The sequence below is a fragment of the Octodon degus genome, unplaced genomic scaffold, assembly GCF_000260255.1.
Source record: "Octodon degus isolate 3935 unplaced genomic scaffold, OctDeg1.0 scaffold00144, whole genome shotgun sequence".
Classification (NCBI taxonomy): Eukaryota; Metazoa; Chordata; class Mammalia; order Rodentia; family Octodontidae; genus Octodon; species Octodon degus.
The window spans coordinates 1,918,136-1,925,816 of NW_004524720.1; positions in this window are offsets into that span (position 1 = coordinate 1,918,136).

Here is a 7,681-nt window from a genome sequence, read left to right on the forward strand (position 1 = left end):
ATCATTTTGTATACCACTGTCTTCTGACCTTTGGTGTAGAGTGTGGATAGAGTTATTACCTTAGCACCAGGTCCGGATCTATGAACTTCAGATTCCTCCAGGTGGGTGTTGTTTGGATCTGGCTGGGTGCTCCACTTCTTTCTGCTGCAGCCGTTAGACTTGAACCCTTTGTGTCTCTCTGGCAAGATGTTCTGCTCCTGAATCAGCTGGGTGGGTCTTGCCTCTAGCCTCTTTGCAGGGAGTTCTGCTGAAGGGTTCCGTGCTGGGCCTGTGCTCTGGGTCTATTCAGGATCCCGCAGCCTCAGTTGTCTCACTCACTCGCCGGGCCTGCACTCTGGGTCTATACAGAGTGGTATTCAGTTAGCAGAACAACAATTATTTCATATAAGGTGCATCAGAGACAACTGAAGATGAAAAACTACCGTCCCCATATATAACTAATTTGTGCTGTGCACCAACAAGAACCTGCTTTAAATTTCCATGCCAGTTTACAACCCCCGTACTGTACCAGGCAAGGTTAGTGGCTATTGAAAATACCACCAGGACAGGGCTATCTAAAGACATATTCGGTGTATGTGTTAACTATACAAAAAAAAAAAAAAAAGACACTGCACAGTTTAAAAACAAATCTTACACAGCCTTACATTTCGATTTTTTTTTTCTTCAAAAGGAGTGAGTCGTGTACAGGAGGGTTAAATGCTTATTGGACAAGAAAAAAAGACTGTGCTACAACCAACTTATCATCATCCTCTTCTTCCTCCTCCTCCTCCTCTTCATCTTCTTCCTCCTCTTCATCCCCATCTTCTTCCTCCTCCTCCTCTTCCTTCTTTTCCTTGCTTTTTTCAGCCTTGATGACTCCCTTTTTTTTTTCTTTTTTTTTTTTTTTTAGCTGCATGAGGTTTCTCTTTAGCCTGGTAGGCAGCGATGTCCTTCTCATACTTCTCCTTCAGCTTAGCAGCCTTCTTCTCATATGGCTGCTTGTCATCTGCTGCAGTATTATTCCACATTTCTCCAAGTTCCTTTGCAACATCACCAGTGGAGAGGCCAGGATGGTCTCCTTTGATTTTTGGGCAATACTCAGAACAGAACAAGAAGAAAGCCAAAGGAGGCCTCTTGGCTCGTCGGGATCCCTGAACTTCTTTTTTGTTTCTCCTTTAGGAGGAATATAAGTTTTCATTTCTCTTTCATAACGAGCCTTTTCTGCTTTTGCTGTGTCTTCCAATTTTCCTTTTTCTTTAGCAGACGTGGTCTTTCTCTTCTCTGAGTACTTCTTAGAAAACTCTGAGAAGTTAGCAGAAGCACCTGGGGGCTTCTTCTTGTGCTCCTCTTGGCAAGTTTGCACAAAGAATGCACATGATGACATCTTGCCTCTCGGCTTCTTAGGATCCTCTTTGCCCATGTTTACTTGTTTTCCTCAGTGAAGTAGAGTCACCCGGTGCCCGTCTGGCTCTCATTTGCCTGGCGCTGTCTCTACGGAGCTCAATGTACTGCCAGCATTCTTTCTTATTTGGAAATTTTTAAGAAAGACCTCAGTCATTCAAAATGGTAGAAAAACAGAGGAATCCATCATAAGGCTTAAGAAATGAAACAAAACTGGAGCAGTTAGAACCATCTGTGTGCCTTCCATTGTCCCTCCCATGGAAAGTGACTTGCCTTGAGTGTCATGAGGCCCCACAGCCCTAGCTGGGTCACTTCTGCCTACCTTACCCTGTGCTGTCCTCCAGGCACAGGTGACAAAGGTTGACAGAGGCTGGGATCAACTGCATGTCTGTTTCTTTGTCCCAGGAACTGGGAACTGAAGGTTTGAGCTATTTTGCTGTGATGAGCAACACTGACCATCCTGCTCAGTTTAAGGGCAGAGCTGGACATTTTGGGGTGCAGACATCACAAGTCCAGTGTGAGAAGTTTTGTGTACAGGATGAGGAAAGAGGGGAGGTAGAGGCAGGGGGAGGGGAGATGGAGGAAAGGGGAAGGGTGGAGGCTTTCAAATAGTTTCCACGCCCCTGTTTTCCCCTCTAAGCCCTGGTGGAAGGCCAGTGCTGCTCTGGGTCCTGTTTACCACCAACCCCAGCTCCTGTGTCCTCCCTGCCCTCCACCCAGACCCACAAGGCCACAGGCCTGCCCCCACTGCCTCCAGACCAGAACAGCCTTCTGCAGGCAGCCCATTTTGATTTGTGAGCATTCTTTAATATATTCAAAATCTTTCCATGATCTCTACTTGAATTTGGAATAGTTCAGGTAGATTCTACTGCTTTTAACTAAATTATCCTTAAAATGAACTTTGCCCATCAAAAGGAAGTTCTGTTCATGAAGTACAAGTGGGTAAAAAAATCACAGAATTTGATTCATTCTTTCAAAAGGTATTTACTGAGCACTTACCATGTGCCAAGCTTTGGACAGCTCTTTGGTCCAACCTTCCCACTAGGATGCCTCATTGCAGGGATTTTCCCAGTCTTTCTAGAAGTCCCACCTCCAGGCAAACCCAGACCTTGGGCAACCATATTTCCATTCCTATGCAGAGCCCTGCCTAGATGTCTCTTCCTGGTCCTCTAACTGTGGCTGTCCACAAGCACTTGGCTATACTTAAGTGGTCAGAAAGTTACACTGAATTTAATTCTGTCTTCATATAATTCCTACTACCATGTCTTACTTTTGACTTTTCTATATTTTTTTTTCAGTGTCTAAAGTTTATTTGCTTCTGACTGAGTGTGTCCTACAATGTAGCCAGGGTTAACCCACATCCGCTTGGAGCAGGCACAACCTGGGGTGTTTCCTGGCTCCAGCAATCCCCTGGAGTTGGGCCAGTGCCTCTTCCTTCTCTGGTCATTGGGTCCCACATGGACCACCATAACCTGGGACCCAGAATTCTTCCCACATCCACAGACCTCTGAGGCAGACAGGAAGCGAGTGAGCCCTGGAAGGCAACACAGGTGACAAATGTGTTAAGTAAATGGCTTAAGGGAGTAAGGGGTGATTGCGCACAGCTGTAGGAATCAGGACTCATCTGAGCTTGAAGGGCCACCTGCAGAAGGCAGCTGCTGGATTGCATTTTGGGGAACTCGCAGATCTTGAAGCTGCCAGCTGAGAGCTGTACCAGAGCTTCTGAAGGGCCTCCTGCATGAAGGAGTGGGTGCAACTGTTCCCCACCAGCCCCCACTATTTCAAGACCTCTCCCTTTTACCCACCATCCTAGAAATTCCTCTCCAACCATTCCACCAGAGGATCACACTAAGGTGCGCCAGTGTGGCCTCTGATCCAATTGCTGCTGCTCATCCTAGAAAAAACCTCTGGAATCTGAAAGGCCTGCCCCAGGCCCCGGTAACCTCACAACCTGAGGGCTTCACTGTCCGCCTTTATTGAGTCTCTACATCATCACCCTCCAGGAACTCTTCCCTGACTGCCCTACTTAGACAGCATCCTAAATAGGTGTGGGGAGAGCTCAGGGTGGGGATCATGGGCCTGGGTTCTGTCTTCAGTGTATATACTAAAGAGCTGGGTGTGATGGTGCACCTGGGGACTGAGGCAGGAGGATTGCTGGGACTTTGAGGCCGGCCTGTTCTACATAGCAAGACTCTGTCTCAACAACAACAACACAAACAGAAAACTCCCAAATTACTTCTTTGAGCACAGCAGGTCATGTCTGTAGTGTGAGCTACTCAGCAGCTAAACACAGGAGTTTGGGATCAACTTGGGCCAACAAAGAGTCTTAAAAAAAAAAAAAAAAAGGTAGGCCCTGGTGAGACAGCTCAGCAGACCAAATGCCCGCTTAGGCAAGCGCAGGGATCTGGGTTTGATCACCAGCACTATATGGCGTGCCAGTCCAGCCCCCAAGTATACTCAACTGGCACTGAGCCTGGGCATGGTGGTACACACCTGTAATCACAGTGCAGGGGAAGCTGAAAACAGGAGAATCACTAATAATCCAAGCTTCATAGTGAGACCCTGTACCAAATAGGTGCCTAGCACAGTGTTGTCCACTTATAATCCCTGATGCAGAAGGATTGATCAAAAGTTTGATTCCACCCTGGGCAACCTAGTAACCTAGTGAGAACTTGTCTCAAAATATAAAAGGCTGGGTCTGTGCCCCGATGCAGTGACCCTGGGTATAATCCTCAAGACTGCCAATAAAAAAAAAAGTACAGTTCAGATATGATTTTCCTATCCTTGATTCTGCTATGTTTATCCTACCACTCCATGTGGATGTATGCACACACACACACACACACACACACACACATCTTGTTTGCATGTTGTCCTTCCACCCTCTTAGTAATAAGCTCTATGACAGCAGGATGGTCTCTTTCTTTCTGCTGGATCTGAGTGTCTAAAGCAATAGAAGGTGCTCAGTAGGTATCTGTAGAAAATACGAAGGAAACTGTTGAATCTACTGGGAGGAAAAAAGGCTTCCCACAGCGGTGGCTGTGGCCACAGCCCTGTCTCCCTGCTGAGATCTGGAGCCAGGTGGCTTAGCAGCCCTGCCCTGGTAATTTAGCCTTTCTGGCCCTTTGCATCCTTCCTTGTCCCTCACACAGTGACCACAGTAGCCCCTGGACACGGTGTGAGCAGCTCAGCAGAGCTAGAGGCCAGCAGTGGTATTCGAGACCAGGGTTAGGCTGTCCAGGAGGGCAGTGAGGCCGAGCCCCAGATGGTCCTGCTGCAGAATGGGAAGGTGGCACCCCAGGCCTGTGTGCAGTGGGGGCGCAGGTCACGGGCTCAAACTCTTCTCTGAAAATCAGTTTTCATACCTTGTGACTCCATAAGGTCACTCTGAGGATCAGAAGGAATACTGTGCACAAAGGAGTTCTCTCAGGCTCCAAAGTGCTGCAGGAAGGCCTTCATTATGGTCCGCCAGTGCTGTCCACAGCTGGCTATAAACACAGGTCTGTTCTGTCCTGAAGCCCAGTCACAGTGCCCTGAGGCAGGGCCAGTAGCAGCCCTATTAGCTATGGCCATGGGCATCTGTCTCAGCAAAGACCTAGTCTCTCCCACCCCCAGCTTGCCTTATATTATTTTAGCCTATTTTACCAATTTGCTTATTTTCTTTGCTAGGGAACAAACCCAGGACCCATGCATGCTAGGCTAAGCTGACCGCAGCCCCTTATCCTATTTTAATAGCAGAGCAAGTGCCATTTTTATTACTCCTTTAGCAAACTGTAATTCCTTTAAGAATTAGCATTTTCTTTTAAAGAATGTGTAGTTTTTCATTAATACAAATATTCTGATCTTAGGTGATCTAGAATCAGCTCAGTTGAATGAGGATCTTTGCCAGTCTCTCTTAGTTAAGATCTTTGATCATCTTTTTCTTTCTATAAATATGCTCTTAGGCTCATTTTTACTCCTACGATCCTCCTTCTCTTCTAATCTCCTCTGCGTGATCACTGTATAAATTTGAGGGATACATTTCCTCAACATGCCATTATTTATGCTTTCACTTAGTCATTTATTTGCCCAACAAATATGGCCAGAGTTCCTTTTATGTGCCAAGCACTGATTTGGGAGGCTAACCCAGCAAGTCAAGTGGGTATACAAGTAAGAACCACAGAGGAAAATAAAGCAGCGGAAGAAAATAAGGGATTTAACTATATGTTTGTGAGAGCTACAGGACTATTCTAGAATCTTGCAGAGGAAAACTCCAGGAAACAGGGACAGCACATGCCGGGCCCTGGGGGAAAAGCACAATAAGGGCTCAGAATGAGTGGGAAGAGCGGTAGAGGGTCCAGTCCTGGGAGGGCACGGTGGGGTCTTGGGGTCACAGTGCAGACTTGGGCTTGCTCTCTGAGGGAGAGGCAGCTGTGGAGAGAGGAGCCCGGGGCCAGAGGTTACTGTTCCGGGGGGCCCCGGCTGGTCGGTGGATAAACGGTCTGAAGCAGAGTTGTGCTCAGTGGGCACTGCAACAGGGCAGTGTGTGTTCCTCCTGGCACTGTTAGGGCTCTGCAGTCTGCAGAAGGCGCACGTGGGTGGTGCAGTCTGGGCTGAGGCAATGTCCCGGGCAGCTCGGAGCAGGGCGGTCTAGACCGTGAGGGGTGGACATCAGCAGCACTGATGTTGGGGATGTGACTTCATCCCTGTCCGCTGGGTGTGAACAATTCCTTTTCAAACTGAAGGACCTCGGAGGTGAGTGCTCCTTTTGGGTCATTTTCTTTCGTGTCTCACCCCGAATCCCCAGTGTGTTTCAGCAATTCCATTTCTCCTCCTTGAGTCCTCTGGGGCTCTCCTGGGGTCCAGAGCCTGCTTCTCTGTACCTGGAAGGCCTGGGCAGGGATCCTGCTTCCTGGGGGTGCAGGCTTCACACTGTTCCGCTCCATTCCAGCTCCCCACCTTCCAGACACACACATGCTAAACGACGAAACAAAAGTACTCTTCATGTTCTCTCCAAAATTCAACCTCTTCAAATTGGTCAAGTCTGATTGACTTGTTTGCTTTTGTTTTTTTCCTTTTCTTGTATGTTGTTTTGGTTGAATTTTTTTAAAGGAGATATTTATTTTTTGTTCTTTGGTGCCCAGGACCAAACCCAGGGCTTCCAGCTTGCAGGGCAAGTGTTCTACCACTGAGCCAAATCCTCAGCCCCAATGTTGGTCAAGTTTGAAAATGCTATTTTAAAAAAAAAGTCATTGACAGGAAGAAGAATCAAGTTTGAGCCCAGGTTAGGCCACATAGAAACTTAGCAAGACCCTCTCTCAAAATAAAAATACAAAGAGGTAGGGATGTAGCTCAGCACAAAGGCTCTGGATTCAATCCCCAGCACCCCCCACACCACCACATGGTCAGCAGCCTATGGAGGTAACCCCCGTTATGCCCTCTGCCATGTGAGCTTAATGTTAGCATATAGGCTGCCCACCCCCACCCCAACATTGCACACTTGTCTCAGGAGCTCTGCAGACCCACAGGGTTGGTCCAACACAAACACCATTTACTACTTCCTCTTAGCAAGAGGAGTGCAAGGCTATTCCCTGGAGAGCTTGCATTATATGTTGTGTTTCATGTTTCTCTCTTCTAAATGCTTTTTTGGGGGGTTGGGGATCAAACTCAGGGCCTTGTGCTTGCCTAGCAGGCACTGTATCACTGAGATATATCCCTGGCCCTCTTCTAAATACTTTTTAAAGAATGAATAAAGAGGTCAACAGATTGAAAATGCAGGGCTATAAAATCACTTGTTACTCTGAGTATGAGTAACAGCAGTAATGAAATTATGAAATGGACTGTGTATCACAGAGTGGCGACTGCTTTCCGATGATGCTGTATGCTTCATCCCAGCACCTCCCTTGAACAGAAACAGGGAATTTCCTTCCACCAGAAAATAGGAAATGATACAGTCGCATTGCCGTGGTGCTTACAGGACTTCTAAAAGTTTGAGATAGAGGAAAAACTCAATAAACTTTTGTCCTTTTCAGTCTTGCCTTAGACTACTTATATAGCTTTACTGTTATTTTTGCTTATGCAAAGTATACATTAAAGGGCTGACCAATAGCTCAGCAGATTAAAGTGCCTGCAGGCAGGCACAGGGGCCGGGGGTTCGATCCCCAGCCTGCCATGCTGGCCCCACCCCTGGGGCACGCTGAGACAGCAATTGAGACTGGGCATGGTCCCAGCTCTTGGGAGGCTGTAAACAGGTGGATCACTGTGAGTCTAGTCCAGTAGTAAGACCTTGAACACCCTGTAGACTCTTCTCTAAAATAATATA